The sequence below is a fragment of the Thalassophryne amazonica genome, chromosome 1 (assembly GCF_902500255.1).
Source record: "Thalassophryne amazonica chromosome 1, fThaAma1.1, whole genome shotgun sequence".
NCBI classification, from domain to species: domain Eukaryota; kingdom Metazoa; phylum Chordata; class Actinopteri; order Batrachoidiformes; family Batrachoididae; genus Thalassophryne; species Thalassophryne amazonica.
In genome coordinates this window covers 90,662,649-90,683,678 of record NC_047103.1, presented here as the reverse complement: position 1 = coordinate 90,683,678, position 21,030 = coordinate 90,662,649, and the positions used below count along the sequence as shown (strand labels likewise).

The following is a 21,030-nucleotide window of genomic DNA, read 5'->3' as shown; positions in this document are numbered from 1 at the left end:
CAGGGGTTGTATATATATATATAGCACTGCATGGGCCACTAAGCACATGCGGAGCGCACGTGCCTTCCACTGGACAAGTGGACAGCTTCTCTCCAAAGTTTGCTGGCAGTTGGGCCATACAGTCGCTCAGATGGAGCCTTTCCAGGTAACTTTCTTCTTTCTTGTTTGCTCACTTCAGCAGCAGAACGCAACTCTGGACACCGCGATGGTTGGATTATCACATGGAATTATTTTTTCCTTTTGGGTGAGAGGATTCTAACCGCAGGCTGCTGTCCTGGCTTCATGTCCTCGTCTGCGCTGTGAAACACCCCTGGACCGCTGTTGGAAGTAAGTTGCATGTTTATTAATGGTATAATGGCCTGTCACAAGCTCCATGTGATATTTCCTCCAGAATTAGAAGGTGAACATTTATTACAATGTGAGATCTGTTCAGCTCAGAGCCTGACGCATGCAATGATGCGTTACTGCGCGCCACAGAGAGGCAGCTGCCCATGTTATGATGGAGAAGTAGTAGTAGTTCACAATATTTACATTGGCCATGGGAAGGAATGGATAAATATCTGTACTGTAAGGTCTACTGCGGATATAACAGCCCATTCAGATTTGTGGCACCATGCGCACAGAGCTTTCAGTTTGATAGCTGTTCACATTCACTGTACATGATAATAATTCTGAACTATTATCATGATGATGCGTGCCACATACAGTTCAACAGTTCCTTTGCACTCCGGGGGGGCGGGGGGGGGGGGGGGGCATTATTATATGTGGAACTGTGGGTCATACCGGCAGGCATACTGTACCAGATCCATCTCGAGCTTCCCTTGTATGTTCTCAAATCGTTTCGGATCCCGTTTTGCCGCCATTGAAATATGTAAATTGCGGTTAGATCGTCTTCAGATAACACCGTCGGATAGGTGTCCCATCTTGATGGTGCCCGGAGAAGCTGGTCAAAATCTGCTGGCGTCAAATTTTGACCAACTGTGTCGACTTCTGCAGATGGCTGTCAGAATGTTTTGAAATCCGACACCGTTTCGGATGTGTGCCAGTTCATAAATCCAACGTCACTCTGTGTGATTCCGGCTGTGTGATGGGGGTATAACTGTATTCATGTTCACCGCAACTATTACCTTATAAAAGGCATGCAAGAAAATATCTTTGTTTACCTCACTGTTTTGATTAGATATTTTGCCTAATGTTTGTGTGTAACATATTTCAAACTATATAGTGGACTGAAACATGAAAATACTTTCATTCTTTTATTGAAATCTACAAACTGATGTATTTAATAACATTACACCTCTAATATACAGTTACAGTCATGTATTATTCAAGTTGTACAAACTAAAAAGATGTGATCAAAGAAAGATAACCTAACATTAGATTCTTAATGACAGTTTACAGTCTACTTCTGAAAGCTGAAGTCATATGACTCATTTAATAATTTGAAAGGGCCCCTGTTTTCACTGGCCAATTCTAGTGTCCTCTACTGAATAGAATTAATGAGGCATTTCTCTTCTAATGTGCTTCCCATTGTACCATACCTCACCTCCAGTCACATCCCTCCTCGGGGCATCTAACAGGGCCATGTGTTCACAGACTCAAGGATGTGTGAAAGCTTTCAAATATAACACATGCCAGTGATCATGCACAAACACACTTCAGATTTCCCTGACAATTTCTGTGAAACGACAGGAGATACTCTATAAAAAGGCCCAACTGTGTGCTTATATGAACTGGGGTGTGTTTGTGTGTGTGTTTTGGGGGTTTGCAACTGTGGCTATGTAAATTCTTGAAATTACCCCATTTACAAACATTTACTAACAGCTATTGTTTGCATGCTCACTGAGCTATGAAGGATCCTAGGCTGTAAATACAGATTACTGCATGGTAATTTATATCTCATTATATAAACGCAACCCACTCTCATGCCATTTCATGACAGCATCACAAAAAGTAAATTAATCTATTGTTCGTGCTCCCATCACGAAAAGCATAATTTTCGTAACTGGAGCAATTCATTTTGTGCTATATTAAGGGAGAAAAACAGGGGGCCTAAGACAGACCCCTGTGGAACCCCAAATTTCATGTCACTAAGCTTAAACGTAGTGTTACTGTACAAAACACAGTGACTGGCCAGGTATGATGTCAACCATGTAATGGCCCAGTCACACGGCACAAAGCCCTAACAAAACAAGAAATATAAACTTTCGTTGGCATCGTTTAACCTTCGCTCAGCTTTGTTCCTGCAGCGAGCACTTTGTCAGGATTTTTAAACTGTCAAAAGATTTGAACGAAGGGTAACGAAAACCTCAATTTGTCCGTATTTCATGTTGCTGTCGTTCTTGATGTTTTTTTTTATCGTGTGCTTAGTTTTTGCAATGTTAGCGTTTAGTTTGACTTCGTTCGACCAGCTGAACTTTTTCACACAGTGCAGAAGCCGTTTGTGAGCGCTGCTGCTGCGTTCATGTACCGTCCAAAATTACAGGGCAGACTCAGCTTGTTTGCTTGGATTTTTTTATCTGGGTGGGGAGTCAGCTTCACTGGGCTCAGGCACCTTATATACGCTAGAATTAATCTTTTGTGTGGTTACAATTAATTATTTTGCCACAAGCAACTGCTGAATTTGAAACAACAAAAAAGCTGTGTAATTTCCAACAGTACTTGAAGGCAGCGGCAGCAGCAGCTCCTGCATGCTGCTGGCACCTTATATAGGCCAGAATGAATCTTTTGTATGGTTACATTTAATTATTTTGCCACAATCAACTGCTGAATTTGAAACAACAAAAAAGCTGTGTAATTTCCGACGGTACTGGAATACAGCGGCGGCAGCAGCTCCTGTATGCGCTTATTATTTTTTTATTAAATATAACAATATGAGTGTAGAAATGACAATGCAGCCCTTATGTACATGTGGCAACAGGTACCTAATTCAAATGATTATATAAGAGCTGTTTTGGAAGGCAGAATTCACATTGTGGATCAGCTACAGCTGGAGGAAATAACCGCACATGGTGTGTATATGCGCGGTGTTCACACGGACTGATCACTTTACTGCACTGACATATTCAATTATCTTTACACTTATATTTATTCCCCCTTTTGACAATTTTCTGTTATAAATCAATATATATGACTTAGTAATGTAATACAGTCATAGAGCAGTGACCACGGCACACCAGAGGTTTTTTTTTTTTAATTGGAGCAAGACGGAGCCCACAGCGCGTTGACAGACAGTGTGGATTCTGATGATGGAGGACATGAGGCCTCTTTTGTTCTGGATGAGGAACCACAGCAGGTGGACCCACCGACGTGGACACAGATCTCCACAGCTTCTTTTTGCAGTTTCTCCAGGACTCAGGTGCTATGAGCTCCGTTCCAGCACCAAGTCCTAATAACTCAGAGATGCAGACACACACTGCTCCAACAGTGGCTCCAGGCGCGTTTCGTTTTAAGCGTTGAAATCAACGTTAGCTTTGGTTTCATTTAGTTCCTCTTTCATCCCTTTTGCGCGCTTGCTTTGCAGGCTATTCAGTGATAAAGCGCTTTCATCCACTTTTTCTCAACGAATTGTGACTTTTTTTTATTTTTTCCCTTTGTTCAGGAAACATTGTGTGCCGTGTGACTGGGCCATAAAGGCATTCATTCCCAGTAATCCTAAAATGATTCTCCAGCCTATCAAGTAGAATATGATGATCCATGGTATCAAACGCAGCACTGAGATCTAACAGCACCAGAACAGTAGTGGTGTCCGAATCCATTGCAAGCAGAAGATGATTCACCATTTTAGTGAGAGCTGTCTCTGTGGAATGATATTTTCTAAAAGCAGACTGCAGTGGCGCAAAAAGATTATTCCCCATAAGGTGGTCCAAGAGTAGGTTTGGGTATCGAGAACTGGTTCTTTTCAGGTATCATTAAGAAATGATTTGATCCACTAATATCAATAGTCTTTCCCTTATTGGTCCTTCAGAGCGGCCGTTGAGGGTGTTTGTTTGGAAAATGATAATTTCTCTACGTTGATTAGAGACCCTGCAGTGGCTCTGTAATCAAATGCTTCTGCAGCGCGACTCCATTTTGAAGCGTGAACCAATGAAGCAATGCTTCAATCCCCAGGCTCGTTAGTTCTTTGATTCACTGCACTTCAGAAGCGGCAAGTCCACTTCTGAACCCCTCACAAAGCCATTAAAATGTCAATTGTGAGTCACTTTTTTGTGGATTAAAGTCACTAAATGGGACTCTTGTTGCAGTCAAGAAACAAGAATTTTCCACCGTTCCGTTGGCACAGCTCCAAATGCTGCACACTCGGCTCTCTGCCGAGAAAGTCCGGTCGGAATTAATAACTTCAAAAACAACTGCTGCTTTAAATAAAATGACACCTCTTTCCAAACACTGTAATACAGACAATAAACTACAATCAACTAAAATGTTTTTTTTTTTTCCCTACCAAAATGAGATGTCCTGCATTCTTTATGAATTACATCTTGATGTGCAGCACAGCCAGCTGCAAGAGCTGAGCTCAGAGGTATGGACAGACATTCATGCCAATAATGTCTGAAAGAAAATGTTTTTGACAAAAACTACAGATTTTGTTTATTTCTATTTATGTCCAGAGCTCAAGGATCCACCATGTAGAGTTTATTCTGTCCAGAGCTTAAGGATCCAGTGACCAATTTCATGTTTATTTACTTTAAGACTCAATAAAATGTTGTTGACATATAAAACCTGTAAAGCCTATTTTTAGTACACAGAAAATTCACAAGAAGTATCGATAAGGGAATCGATAAGAAATTGGATCGATAAGCGAAATCGATAGATAGATAAAATCTTATCAAAACCCATCCCTATCCATGAGCTGCTATGAAACCACCTTTTGCAGAAATTTAGAGCAAAATGATGGATTTGATAGTGACCTATAGTTTTTCAATACACTAGGATCAAGATTAGATTTCTTAAGTAATGGTTTAATCACTGCATATTTGAAACATTTAGCAACAGATCCAAAGGTTCATGACAGATTAATAATTTCCAGCACAGTCACCCCAAGAGTGGACCACAGGTCCTTAAACAGTTTTGTTGGTATCAGATCAAATAAGCAGGTTGTGCTTTTTGCAGACATTGAGTTTTGTCAGCACGCCTAGTGAGATACTAGCAAATTCTGTAAATCTAGGTAAATGGCACCCACCTCAATAGCAGGGTGTAGTGGCTGGGTTAAGGCATGCTTGGATATGTTTAACCTAATGTCTATTTTCTTCTCGAAGTAATCCAAGAAATCTTATGCTGTAAAAGGAGAGCGAACTACAGGTGGTTGTCCATGTATAAGTGTTGCCACCATGTCGAACAAGAACTTTTGAGTTATACTTGTTTTTGTTGATCAAATCAGAGTAATAAGGCCCACTTTGTAGTGCATGCTTATAGTCTAAGATAGCATCACGCCACGCAAGGTGGAATACTTCAAATTTTGAACTACGCCATTTCTGTTCTAGACCTCTATCCTTATGCTTGAGATCACGCAAGTAATCACCGAACCTAGGTGACTGTGTTTTGGGGGGCGTGGTTTTAATATAGGTGGTGCAATCATGTCGAGGGCAGTTTTGAGCACTGAGTTTAAACTATCCACAAGACTGTCTACTGACTGGGCATTTTCCAAATGTGAAGCTAAGATATCAGGCAATCTAGCTTCAAGTTCAGTTACAGATGAGGAGTTGATGTGTTGCCGCAAAGGTTGTTGTTCCACTAAACATGGCAGCAAAACTGTATACCTAATGAGTCATCAGAGACCACTGATGCAAGAGGCATGATGTCAATATTTGTGACAGCAATACCATGTGCGAGAACCAAATCCAGGGTATTTCCACTAATGTGTGTCAAATCCTGAATGCATTGCTGGAATCCTAATGCATCCATAATTTCCATAAATGATTTGCAAAGGGGATCAGAAGGCTTATTTATATGAATGTTGAAGTCACCAATTATAAGAATGTTATCTGCACTAGTTGACAAGTTAGAGATGAACGCACCAAATTCATCTATACTCAACAAAAATATAAATGCAACACTTTTGGTTTTGCTCCCATTTTGTATGAGATGAACTCAAAGATCTAAAACTTTTTCCACATACACAATATCACCATTTCCCTCAAATATTGTTCACAAACCAGTCGAAATCTGTGATAGTGAGCACTTCTCCTTTGCTGAGATAATCCATCCCACCTCACAGGTGTGCCATATCAAGATGCTGATTAGACACCATGATTAGTGCACAGGTGTGCCTTAGACTGCCCACAATAAAAGGCCACTCTGAAAGGTGCAGTTTTGTTTTATTGGGGGGGATACCAGTCAGTATCTGGTGTGACCACCATTTGCCTCATGCAGTGCAACACATCTCCTTCGCATCATCCGTGAAGAGAACACCTCTCCAACGTGCCAAACGCCAGCGAATGTGAGCATTTGCCCACTCAAGTCGGTTACGACGACGAACTGGAGTCAGGTCGAAACCCCGATGAGGACGACGAGCATGCAGATGAGCTTCCCTGAGACGGTTTCTGACAGTTTGTGCAGAAACTCTTTGGTTATGCAAACCGACTGTTCCAGCAGCTGTCCGAGTGGCTGGTCTCAGACGATCTTGGAGGTGAACATGCTGGATGTGGAGGTCCTGGGCTGGTGTGGTTACACGTGGTCTGCGGTTGTGAGGCTGGTTGGATGTACTGCCAAATTCTCTGAAACGCCTTTGGAGACGGCTTATGGTAGAGACATGAACATTCAATACACGAGCAACAGCTCTGGTTGACATTCCTACTGTCAGCATGCCAACTGCACGCTCCCTCAAATCTTGCGACATCTGTGGCATTGTGCTGTGTGATAAAACTGCACCTTTCAGAGTGGCCTTTTATTGTGGGCAGTCTAAGGCACACCTCTGCACTAATCATGGTGTCTAATCAGCATCTTGATATGGCACACCTGTGAGGTGGGATGGATTATCTCAGCAAAGGACAAGTGCTCACTATCACAGATTTAGACTGGTTTGTGAACAATATTTGAGGGAAATGGTGATATTGTATATGTGGAAAAGGTTTTAGATCTTTGAGTTCATCTCATACAAAATGGGAGCAAAACCAAAAGTGTTGCGTTTATATTTTTGTTGAGTAAGAATTCAGAGTATGGGTCAGGGGGCCTATATACAGTGACAAAGTAATATGACTGATTTGTAATTCTTCTGACCTTGGCAATACGTAGCATCTTGGGCAGAGCGGAGAATCAGATGTTCAAACGAATTATATTTGTGACCCCCAACAGCTAATAAACTAAACCTAGATTTCTAAATAAGAGCAACAACTAACAGCACTGTTACACTAATATGAACCACAACAACAACATTTAAACCCCCAAGCTCCCATGGTGCATTGCAGCACAATGTCCATTGTTCACTGTTGTTAGCTAATACTGCTTATTTCTCCAAAAATATCAGTCCCATCAACTTTGTTTTCCCAGCGTTCATCTCATGCAAGGACTCATAGATTATCCTGAATAATTCAAGTAGTAAAAGTCTTCTTTGAAAATCCCCAAACATCAATATCCAAGGAACCAATATCAACCAGAGTAGTGACCCATATGGATGCTTTTAATAGCAACACCAAGCAGGGCTGGGAACAACTCTGAGTTGAAATAAAACTGAAATGAGGCAAAAATAAAAAATGTGTAACTTAAGATTTTGGATATTAATTGGCTGTTTTCATGTCAGGTCAAACAAGACAGTATACCACATTCAGAACCACTATAGTGACTAATTGTGAGGTGCCTTACAGGTTAATGCTTGTTCAGGGCAAGACGTGAATGAAAATCATCACCATACTCATGCTGACATATTGTAAACTTCTTAGAATTCTTATGCGAGATGCACGGTTGGACATCTGATGATGATCAACTTGAAATCCAGAAACTGCATACACAATTTCAAGCATGATGTACTCAAAACAAAAAGGTACAAACAAAAGAAAAACAGCTTCACTTTATTACATTGTAACAACTGTACAATTGTGCAAAATATTCAATTGTGATTTTTTTTTACCGACACTACAATGTGAAATTAAATGGATTATCGTCTATAAATTACTTTCCACGTTTGCAATAGTGGTATTCATATTACAATGAATATTTATGAAAAAGGACTGAATAGTACAGCCAAAACTTTTATGGTGATGTAGAGTTTGATAGTGATTGTAATCGTAGGTGAAAACACTTGACTGATTTGCTCTGCAGTACTTTGGATTCCGAGGACCACGATGGGAAAGCACTGCTATATCATATGGACTGTATCAACGGAGCTTGTTTGGCCCCCTGTACTGGAGTGGAACAATACACCTCTGACACACTTCATTGAGACATTGCTGATACACAAAGTAAATGTAACATTTTTTGCTTTGTGAAAACACAATGGAAAACCTAATGTTCTAGGTTATGGCATCAAGATTAAAGATGTGTGATCACAATCAAAGATGAATGCTTGGATTTTAATTTAAAGGGCATATTGCACTCCAATCAACAATATATTTTGAAAGAATTACATACCCGTTAATGAATCATTTCCAACTCTTTAAATTATTAGAGTCCTGATGTAGCTGATAAAAATAAAATTAGCCATATAGAGTCTAAAAAATATACACAGATTCAGAGCTATTTTTAGCCATAAAATGGCTCAGCACCTCAGGTGCTAAATATGAGCTGCCTGAAGGTCACTCCACCTGTGTCCACTTCATGATTTACTCCAGTACACACAGTCAATCTGGGCTGTTTTTTGTCACCAAATGTAATATACCGTTCAAATCAAATTATTGTATTTTGCGATCAACATAAGTCCATCTCAAATTCTTTGTAACCAGTGGTGTATTCAGAAAACAAAACCACATACGTCTCAATAAGACTGAATAATTATGAATACATATGTGAAAGTGGTGTCTCTGTGCCTCTCTGGTGTTCACACACAGAGCCATGTAGAATTATTGTTCCGCTGTTGTCTTTTTTGTCCACAGGATAACAATCTTGCTCAACCAGAAGCTGGCTGTCTGGAGTTTGGCTTAGCTGTCGGTTCAGTTCAACTTGGCCAATAATGCAAATGCTGAAGCTGATCCACATTACATCTACCCAGTTAACAGCGGCCACCCGTCGCATTCTATCCGAAACCGTGAACATAGAAGCAGCTTCCGCAGCGTGATTGGCTGGTGTCCTGCATGTAGCATCTTAGCTTAGCATGGTGCAACTCTGCAGTGCAAACCACACATATGGCCAGATTTACGTTTTCAGGAGAGGAAACGCAGACCAATAGACAAACCTCAGACTGAAGAGGAACAATGCAGTTTCTGTCCTGATCGTGGAACAACCACCCAGCTCTTCACTATCACAAGGATCCTGGAGGGGGCCTGGGAGTATGCCCATCCAGTCTACAAGTGTTTTGTGGATTTGGCGGAGGCGTATGATCATGTAGTCCGGGAGATGCTGTGGGAGGTGCTGCGGGAGTATGGAGTGAGAGGGTCCCTTCTCAGGGCCATCCAATCTCTATACTCACAAAGCGAGAGCTGTGTTCAGAATCTCAGCAGTAAGTCAAACTTGTTACCGGTGGGGATTGGCCTCCGCCAGGGCTGCACCTTGTCACCAATCCTGTTTGTGATAACCATGGACAGGATATCAAACGTAGTCAGGGGGAGGAGGGTCTTCAGTGTAGTGGGTTCAGGGAAGGGATGCACCAATCAACAATTTTTCACTTCCGATCCAACCCAATACCTGAATTTGGATATCTGCCGATACTTTTCCGATCCGATACCAGAGCTCTGTTTGCTTTAATATTATTATTATTATCATTATTGTTGATTTTCTATGAAGATTTTCTTAAAAAGCAGACTTGAAAGTTCAGCTACAATTTGCGAGAAGGTGTATTTAAGATGAAAGCCTAGATTTGATGTTTTGGTGAAAGAATTAAGTACTTTTATTTTTTATAGACTTTCATAGCCATATTTTTTATAGACAAAGAGAAAAGACAGCACTCTCTGTCTCTCTTCCTGCCTGTCTCCCTCTCTCTCTCTCTCTCTGCCTGTCTCCCTCTCTCTGTTTCTGTCTGTTGCTCGCTCGCTTTCTCTCTCCCTGCATCTCTCTCTTTTTCTCTCTTGCTGTTTTTGTGCTGTGCAAACTTCAAACTTTTGGGAAACACGAAGGCTTTCAACTGTACTATAAGTGTATTATCACAGACGCTCACATGCAGGATTTTAATAGAGACTTTTCTCCCTTTCAGCGTACAGAATCTCTGTTCGGCTTCTCCTCCTCGGCTGGACGTTGAGCTGGCTTTTCACAGCCTCGGGGCAGTGACGCGGCTAACTTTTTGGCACACACATTTTCAACAACAATACAGCAACGCTAACCGCAGCTAGAAGACTGTGGAAAAGAGCTCTCTCAAACAAAAACCACCCACTCAGCAGCAAACAAGCAGAGAGCAAACAACAGCAGTTGAGAGGATTCACAGTGGCTCTTCTCCAGTATTGGAAAAAGTCGGTATTTTCCGATACGTGAATTACATCTGTATCCGAACCCGATATCGATCCGGGATTGGATCGGTCCCATCCCTAGTTCAGGGTCTCATCACTAGGGATGAGACGATTACAGATTTTGAATAATCACGATTATATGATTATTATGCAAGAATCAACTCTACCAAAAAAGTACCAGAAATCACAAGAACAATGCACGGTTACTTATGTTTGATATTTTTGTTTAATATAAAAAAGAAATAAGATATTGTTATCGTAATGTTGTAACTTCATTTTAACTTTACTTAATCATGTCTATTTGTGTGTATTTCATGTTATAAACGGTGATAAGATTTTTTTCAGTGCTAGACATCTACATACAAGCACCATGTTACGTTAGTATTATCCTACAATTGGCATATATGGGAGGAAGGAGTGGAAGTCCACTGAAGGAAAGGGAGGCTACAGCTACACCGGGTAAATTATTAGCCCAGGGCATGTAGCCCAGCCTAACATTATCTGCCAGAGAAGCTAGCCTACATCACACAGCTGCCAGAGAAGCTAGCCTACATCACACAGCCAAACACATGCTGCACTGAAAGCTCAACTCTCACCTTTAAGTTACACCATTCAGAGTTGAGCTGTTAGGGAATGTTAATATAAATGTGTCACTCTAAATGGTGTAACTTAAAGGTGAGAGTTGAGTTTTCAGTAACATGGCATTAAGTAACATGTCATGAACATAATGTATATCTGTTATTGTACATTACCTTCATTTGAGTGTATACAGCCAGGTGGTTGTCCCTCAGGTGATTTATCATATTCATAGTGTTACCCGCCTTCACTGCAACTTTTTTTTTGGCTGGTTTTGCCAGTTGGATCCCCGCCATCTTCAATGACACCACTGTCATTCTGTGACTAACCAAAAAAAGTGCCACACTGGCAATATGACTTGCTTTTTCAGAGGAACTAAATCTTCCGTTGTCGTTGCCTCTGCCGTCGTCACAACAGTCCTCCTGACTCCGCCAGCAACAGTGCCACAGAGAGCAGCCAAAAACAACAGCCAATTCATGTTGTTGCCTCTGGTGGCCACAGGCATAGAAATATAGTATCCTAGATACCACATTGTCTGTTCTGGAGCCCAATGCGAAAGCTAAGTTACTATATACAGTGGTATGTAAAAGTTTGGGCACCCCTGATGATTTCCATGATTTTCCTTTATGCATCATTTGTTGTTTGGATCAGCAGTGTTGGTTAAATACATCATATTACAGACAAACACAGTGATATTTGAGAAGTGAAATAAAATTTCTAGTATTTACAGAAAGTGCGCAATAATTATTTAAACAAAATCAGGCAGGAGCATAAATTTGGGCGCCCCAACAGGAAAAAATACATCAATATTTAGCAGATCCTCCTTTTGCAGAAACAGCCTCTCAACACTTCCCATAGCTTCCAATGAGTGTCTGGATTCTGACTGAAGGTACATGTATTTTGGACCATTCTTCTTTATAAAACATCTCCAGTTCAGTCAGGTTTGTTGGTTTCCGAGCATGGACAGCAAGCTTAAAATCACACCACAGATTTTCAATAATATTCAGGTCTGGGGACTGAGAGGTCTGGGGACTGAGATGGCCATTCCAGAACACTGTACTTGTTCCTCTGCATGAATGCCTTAGTAGATTTTGAGCAGTGTTACTGTAGGTAGCAAGTGTTCTTCTTGAAATGCTGTGTTCTTTTTCAGTCATGCATCCCGCCCCTTGTTATGTCCAAATAACTCAATTTTAGTTTCATCAGTCCACAGCACCTTATTCCAAAATGAAGCTGGCTTGTCCAAATGTGCTTTAGCATACCTCAAGCGACTGTTTAATCATAATGTTTTGTTTTTAATTGTGATTAATCGTAAAATAATTAATCGTCTCATCCCTACTCATCACTGCTTTTAAATTTGGTCCTGTTGGCTTCATCAGCCTGTGACCTCCAACACTCACTGGATCGGTTCACACCCAAATGTGAAGCGGCTGGGATGAAGATCAGCACTTCTAAATCTGAGGCCATGGTTCTCAGCAGGAAACCGATGGATTGCCTACTCTGGGTAGGGAATGCGGTCTTGCCCCAAGTGAAGGAGTGTTGTGAAAGTGTAGTGACATGGACCCACAACAGGGGGCGCAAATGAACGGTCAATAGATGAGCCAAAATATAACAATTTAATGTTGTGAAGGTGCACAACGAATACACAGACAATCTCAGAATATGATTACAGTCAATCCACAAAGGCGACGTGTGGGCAGGCTCGAGGATAGAAGACGTCTGTCCTGAGAAGAGCCGGAACCACACGATTTCCGCCGCCACCGAACCTGGTGAATACTGGAGCCGCCAAGTCCCGAATTCCCAGGTGATCACCGTCCCCGACTGTCGGATCTGGTACTGCTGGCGAAGAACAAAGACAGTCAAGTGTGGGTGTGTGTACACCCAGTAACAATAACGGTGGGAATGCCACCTCCACCTCTCACTCAATATGCTGATGAATTTACAGTGATCCCTCAGAGGAAAAGAGTGCCGTCCTGCACTCACTCAGCCTCCACAGGAAGAGGGACCGGTACTACTGCAAACACTCACAATATACAGCTTATAAGTAAACACAAATGGCTGAGGATATTACCTCCATTGAAGTACGATATCTCGGCGATGAGGTGGAGATGACGTCTGGGTTTTATGGAGTGGGATGATGAAGAATGAGTGACAGCTGTCAGGACATAATGAGTAACAGCTGTCACTCCCGGCTGTGTCCGTGGCGGCAGCGCCCTCTCGTGCATGAAGCCCGCACTTCAGGCAGGGCGCCCTCTGGTGGTGGGCCAGCAGTACCTCCTCTTCTGGCGGCCCACACAACAAGGAGTTCAAGTACCTCAGGGTCTTGTTCACGAGTGAGGGGACAATGGAGCGTGAGACTGGCCAGAAAATTGGCGCAGCAGGGACAGTATAGCATTCATTCTGCTGTAGTGTTGTGACAAAAGGGGAGCTGAGCCAAAAGGGGTAGCTCTCGATCTACTGGTCAGTCTTCGTTACTACTCTCACCTAAGGTCATGAGGATTGGGTCATGACCAAAAGAACTCAATCGCGGGTACAAGCAGCCATAATGGGTTTCCTCAGGGGGATGGCTGGTGGCTCCCTTAGAGATAAGGTGTGAAGCTCGGTCATCCATGAGGAGCTCGGAGTAGAGCCGCTACTCCTTGGCATTGAAAGGAGCCAGGTGAGGTGTTTCGGGCATCTGGTAAGGATGCCCGTTGGGCTCCTCCCTAGGGAGGGGTTCCAGGCACGTCCATCTGGGAGGAGACCCCGGGGAAGATCCAGAACTAGGTGGAAAGATTATATCTCCACACTGGCCTGGGAACGCCTCAGGATCCACCAGTCAGAGATGGCTAACGTGGCCCACAAAAGGGAAGATTGAGATCCCCTGCTGGAGATGGTGCCTCAGTGACTCGATCACTGATAAGTGGCTGAAGATGAAGGAGTGAAACATTCTTGGTTAAAAATTTTCTTCTGGCCACATGAAAGGAAACAATAAAATCTGTGGTTTGATCCATGCTTTGAAGACCATTCTCATGCTATGCTGGGCTTCACTTATACCAGGGGTGGACAACTTGTTCCAGATAGGGCCAAGAGGGTGCAGGTTTTCTTTGCAGCCACTGACTCCACCAGGTGATTTCACTGATTAATATCACTTTGAATAGATGGAATGAGTGAAATCACCTGGTGGAGTCAGTGGCTGCAAAGAAAACCTGCACCCTCTTGGCCCTATCTGAGACAAGCTGCCCACCCCTGCCTTATGCTGTTTGTATGAGACGCACTATTGAAAACCCTCTCACTTTCCTCCTCAAAATATTATCTTTGGAAAATCTGTCAACCTAATAAGCAACACTAGTCATGTGACTACATCCTTGCAAAGCACACATTTTAACCATTTTAAGTCCACAAAAAAAAAACATTTCAAACAGTAAAACATTAAGTTTCTCCCATTCATTTTATGGGCATGACCTGAGATTATATCACCAAAAATCATATTCCTGACAGCTAAGCGTTTATTAGAAACAGGTGAAATCATGCTAATTTATTCATGTTTATGACTTAATTTCTCTGGGTATATAGCACCAAAAATAAAACCAAATATATAAATATTTTCACAATTCTTTACTTATTTAGAATAGTCAGCTCATTTGACATTTTATTTGATATGCACTTTAAGGGGACTGTGGTCCCCTGGTGGAGGTATGTTCTCTCTGAGCGCCCTTTTACATAATGTGAGTAGCTAGTTCACTCAAGCCTGTGTGTGTGCGTGTTAGATTTAGTTTGGATACATTGTTTGCTATTGCATTTCTATACTGGATACACAGAGTAATGACATTTTACCCAAAGACAACAAGATAATATTTGTAGCTTTTTTTGTCTCCTGATTGAAATTTGTTTCTGTTTTCATGCTTCTATGGGTCTCAGATACACTGCAGCTTTACTATTGTTCTGACCAGTTTCAGAGACACTGGGACAATGTACAAAAATAAAATAAATTATTATACGGCTGCGACGCTATGTGTGCTCTGATTGGCTGATGCGAACGGCTTCAGTTCCGCTGTGACTACGAGCTCTGTCTACGAGCTGTCAGCAGCTTTCATATTCAGGCATTCACGTGTGTGTGTGTGTGTGTGTATATATATATAAAGGATTAAACAACAAGAAGCCGTGCATTATACGGTCTGAATGCACGACATGCAGTCTACAACACCATAACGCGAAGCGGAGTGCTGTTACTCCGTGTTGTGCATTCAAACCGTATAATGCACGGCTTCTCGTTGTTTAATCCGCTTATACCATGGTCCCACACAGTGAGCTACCACACAAATATTTATTAAAGTTAACAGAACTTGATAAAAATGCGTAAGTATTTGGGACTATTTTATGCCAGTCTCAAGACATTTTGCCTCCGATGCGCTAACCGTGTCTGAGGGCTCGCGCCGCAGTGGGCCTCTTACACCGCCCCCCCCTCTGCTGTGTGGAGCTGCGACCAACTGGCAACAGGTCCAGAAACTACGCTCGCTGTTTTGATGCAGAGCGCTCCGACAGCCTGCAAGGATAGAGCCGTTCTCTTCTTCTTTCCCGTCTTCAATCTTGTTCAGTTCATCCGTTGTTAAATCTTTACGCCGTTGCTTTTGCTGTTCTTCTCATCCACTCTCCTCCTCTTTCCATTCCTCAAATGTTTTATTTTGGCCAAAAATATTAAAATTCACTTGGAAATCCATGTTTTATCGCATTTCTGTCATTCACCTCCTGTCAAAACACAGCTGATCTGCGCCAACTGATTTGCACGTTGCTATGGTGACAACCAGAGCGGAGTGATTATAACAGTAACTTAACTCGCCAAACTATGTGTGCGTATATATGAAAATAGTGCACACCAGTTAGACACGGAATTCTCACTGACCATGGTGTGTATATTATATATATATATATATATATATATATATATATATTTGTAAAAGCCATATAATAAACTAATTATTAACCTCACTTGCTCAGTCTGTACAGAGGAATATCAGACCTCTGTTTTTCGCACGGACCTTGCTGGTGCTCGGCCCATACTTACACCTCGGTCTGATATTTCCCCGTACAGACCTTGCAGTCAGTTAATAATCTTTTAATATTGTGAGGGGCCTTTTTAAGGAAATAAATAACGCAATGCTAAAATACCATCGGCCGTGTGAGCATTGTGTTCTGTCTAATTTACTCTGATTGGCTGTCACCCATGCCACTCCAAAACTAAACCGATCACTTCAGAGGTATTATTAGGTTCCAAAAACAGCATTTTCAGTTTTAGAAGCATTTATTTCTCACTCGCTTTTACATAATTTATGACAAAGAGGACATATTTACACACAAAACTGAGTTTGCAGCTAGCAACCAGACTATGATGTCACGATGCAGCTCTACTCTGATTGGCTGTCACCCCTGTTGTCTGCTAAATGTCTTTTCAATCACTTCAGAGGTATGGTTAGGTTCTAAAAACAGCGTTTTCAGTTTTCTAAGTGTTTATTTCTCTCTGGCTTTTACATAATATATGACAAAGAGGATATATTTACACACAAATGAAACAGAGTTTTGCTACCGACATCACCACACTAACATCCACTAAATGTTTTGTAAATCCTTCCAGAGGTGTTATCAGGTTACAAACACAGTGTTTTCAGTTTTAGAAGTGTTTATTTCTCACTAGCTTTTACATATTTGAGAAAGGTGTTATTTCTAGCCAAAAAAACAAAGCGAAGTTAGCACCTAGCAACAACAGGAAGCGACGTCACCATGCTCGCGCGCTAACATCATCAAGTACAGACTGTCACATTTTAATGTCTTAAAATACCTCTTAAAATAGGTCAAGGTTAGCCATCTTCGAACTTGTTCAAGGTCTGTGTCCCAAGAATGTTCTCTGTGAATTTGAAGACTGTGGCAGTAATAAAACTGGACTTATGCTGAGAACAGACAGACGGACAGACAGATGGATACGCAATACCTGATGGCCATATATTGGCCTCAGGTAAGAAATGAGAGAGATCAAGAGATCCATAGTCTCCTATAGTGTGGGTGGTAGTTGTTATGGGATTCCTCATGGAACAAAAAGGGAGGAAAAAAGTTAAGTGGCAAAAAAAAACTCCTAGTGGGTGGCCGTAATTGCAGGCTTTTTTAAAAAGGGACAAATGGGGTGGAGGGGGGGCAAAAAAGGAAAACAACAAAGAAGTTTCCTCGAGAGAGTGGTTGTTGGGGATTTTATATAAAAAAAAAAAACATGCTGACCTCTTTTATACACTGTCTTATCCGACAACACTTTTCATTACCAAAAAGAAACCCTGAACAAGTCGACCACGGTTAATTGTTTACCGTAATGACCATAATGCCGGCGCAGAGCCGTTTCAGGAGCGCCTGGTGTGAGCGCGGAATGACGCCGAGCCGCGGTGAAGGAGACGAGAGGTCAAGCAGCAGCCACCATCATGTTAAACATGCTGCAGGTGTGGAAAAAGTCACGGCACGCACAAACTTGGAATACCGTTTGCAGTTCATTTCCAGCTGGTCTTCTCAAACAGCGTACCAGAACCGACAGGAAGATGAGATATCAGAGGACGTGAGTGCTGCCATCAATCATGTCGTGAAATTAGCTGACGGGCTGTCTGCAGCAACGCGCGCGCGACACACACGTACGAAGCGGCACGCAAAATTCCATTATAATAACAGACTGTTTAAGGTTTCACCGCTTATCCGTGTAAGGACACAGCTGTGCGAGACATGCGAAACCTCACACAAGCCACTCAACGTCTGTAGCTAAATTCGGTTTAGCGGTAACCCACAATTAATAACGATATTTCAATAAGAGTTTGTTTTTTTTTTAAGTCAGGCTCCTGACTGTCGTCAATCACGCTCACTGTGGACATAATAACAAGTAAAAACGTCTACGGCGGAGAAACACACAAGTTGCAATGGCAGTTCAGTGGTCCAAACGAGGGTCGCAGAATAGATTATTTAATGCCCTCCGTACTGGAAATATTTCCTCCTCGTCAACTAGAACATATAGAACCGTTCATATAAACTGTGTGGTTTTCAGAGTTGGCCTCTTCCAGACATAACGGGGCTAACGCTAGCCCCGTTAGCTCCGTCAAACATTCTTTAACCTTCAGCAGAAACGTCGGCGCTCGTCTCCGTGGACACACACACGCACACAAACCACCACCTTCACACTCTCATTTCACCTGCAAATGTCGTGTCCGGAAAGTGCCAGTGTTCTGCCGTTAATCCTGACCTGAGAGGTACGGACATCCCGGACCGAGCGCACCGCTGGAAATCCTGAGCGCGGAGGAGACGCTCCTGCTGTCTGTGCTGTCAACAGATTGCTCAGCCGCCGTCACCAAACCAAACACATAAACGACACCAACAGCCCGACGGATTCCGGCTGGTCGACACTCTTACCTGTGAAATGCGTCACTGCGTTGGCAGCTGGATCGCAGAGCTGCTTGGTGCCGCTGATGAGTACTGGAGGAGCCGGAGGAGGAGAAGGAGGAGGAGTAGGAGGAGGTCCCCGATCAGGAGGCAGCTGGAGGATGCTCAGGTCACACCACACAGTGCAACAACTCTTAAATCACACTGCGTCCACTCACATACATCCAAAGCTCCATTATAAAGAAAAAAGTGTGTGATTCTGTCCATCACTCAGACCTGCCAATGAATATCTTGATGGTGCACGGATCCGCGTGCACATCCCGTGTGTACAGCATGTGTGTTTTTGTAATTTTGTCTCTGTACACTACCACAGCAAGGTTGAAATGGAACAACCAATTTAACTTTAATACAAAAGGATTAAATAAAAATGAACACATCCATCATTTAGGAATTCCTGCCATTTTAACTCAGTACCACTATTTTTAGAGTTTATAAGTAATTAGACAAACCAAATATAAGGATTGTCAATTCAAGTCATAACTGCTCCAGCCAGTTTTCTTTAGACAAGTCAGGGAATGGATACATGAACATTTCTATGTTAGAGAAAACAGTTGTGTTCAAAATAATAGCGGTGTTTTCAAAAAACAAAAGTGCACAGCAAAATCAGTGTACATATGGTTCCACACTGGGTCAATGTGGGACCATATGTACACTGACAGTCTGAATTTAACAATGTCGGTGTTAATTTAACACTGGCGATTTTTGCAAAATTTACTGTGTGAGTAAAACTTCACACAGTACACAGTAAATCTGTGTGAGCTCAAAATCTTTATAATTGCTTTTTATTTTGAAACATGTAAATGCATTGTGAACACTGCACATTCTATTCCAAATCAAAGAAGAAAAAAAATCATCAAATGTGTTATTACTTTACATAAAGTGAAGAAAAAGGAATATAAGGCTGTTCCAAAAAAAATAAAAAAAAATAAAAATAGCAGTGCCTGCATTTTTCTTTTACAAATGAAAACATTTACTGTATAAACTAAAAAATGCTTGAAGATTTAACTTTCCTGTGAATCACTGAACTAATATTTAGTTGTATAAAGACTGTTTCTGAGAACTGCCTCACATCTGTGCTACATGGAGTTGACAAATTTCTGGCACATACAAACAGGTATGCCAGCCAAGGACCATTGGACTTTATATAAGGGCTGAGTGGATCCTTGTCATTTGATTGGTGCTTTGTGCCACATGACATGGACTAATTTGTCCCATTTGTGTTGCATTGCATTTAGAGTGCAGATTTAGTTCCATATGTTTGGTACCATTGCACTCTATGGCAACGCACACATACCCACACACACACACACGCCTACACACACGCACATACCTACACACACACACACACAACGTGCACGCGCGTACACACACACAACATGCGCGCGCACACACAAAACAAATCCACTGCACTGTAAGCCGTCTGGAGGCTGTATGCAGGAAGTTAGAATGAAAAGATGGACTAATTTCTGAAGTGATTTTATTTATTTATTTATTTATTTAAATTTTTTTACTTTTTTGCTGCACTGAGGAGTACACAGTATTTTTTTTTGTAGCGCACCGCATGCACATGGGACAACACCACAAGCGAGACTCTGCTGTAAGCCATCTGGAGGCATGAAGAGCTGTTCAGATGAAAAACTGATGTGATTTTTGGCTGCACTGTGGAACAACACAAAGTTTTTTGTTTTTTTTATGGAATTTCGAAGTCAGTGCACAGCATCACTGGACTACACATCACAGTTTGGACTTTAGCAGCAGTAGAACACCAAAATGTAAGTTCCTTTTCTGTTGTTTATAAATGAATAAAATATCAAATGACAAGAATTTATTTTAGCCGTTACATAAAACAAATAATCAATGTTTTTACATTCTTTCCATGGAACAGATATTTAATTCGGTGAAAGCTGGAACATACCAACTCGGCTTCGCCTCACTCAGTGGTATGTTCCAGCTTTCACCTCATGAAATATTCGTACCATTGAACTCATAAACATTCATTATTTGTATAATATTCCACAATTCCTCTGCATTTCTTGGTTTTGCCTCAGAAACAGCATTTTTGATGTCACCTCACATTTTCTGTTGGTTTAAGGTCCTGGGATTGGGCTGGCCACTCCATAACTTTATTCTTGTTGGTCTGGAACCAAGATGCTGCTCACTTGCTATTTCAAGGGCATTTCCTCTTCACATAGGTGTCTTCTAATTATTACAGTACTCACAGGTAACTTTAGGCCTTTAATCACTCTGGAGCTGATCATTGGCTGAGTCATTGTCATTCTGGTTCTTTGATTCATTTGAATGGCGGTTTTCTGTTTCTTCCATGTCTTTCTGGTTTGGGTTGCCATTTTAAAGCATTTGAGATCATTTTAGCTAGGGCAGCCTAGCATTTTCTGCACATCTTTATATGTTTTCTCCTCTCCAATCAACTTTTTAATCAGAGTACGAAGTTCTTTAGAACAATGTCTGGAATGGCCCATTTTACTCAGATTTT

General features: G+C 41.8%; 1 protein-coding gene across 5 annotated transcripts in view; it reads right to left on the bottom strand.

Annotated features, from left to right (window-relative positions):
* Window positions 1–18,669, bottom strand: part of jcada (junctional cadherin 5 associated a) — a 147,036-nt gene extending 128,367 nt beyond the window's left edge. For 2 of the 5 annotated variants that reach the window (XM_034172471.1, XM_034172447.1), the window contains exon 1: window positions 18,510–18,669. The gene's annotated coding sequence lies outside the window, so the exon portion shown is untranslated. Of the gene's footprint in view, window positions 1–18,292; window positions 18,463–18,509 lie in introns of those variants that run through there. The other 3 variants (XM_034172479.1, XM_034172454.1, XM_034172463.1) reach the window with 3 other exon arrangements.
* Between the last annotated feature and the right edge of the window lie 2,361 nt (window positions 18,670–21,030).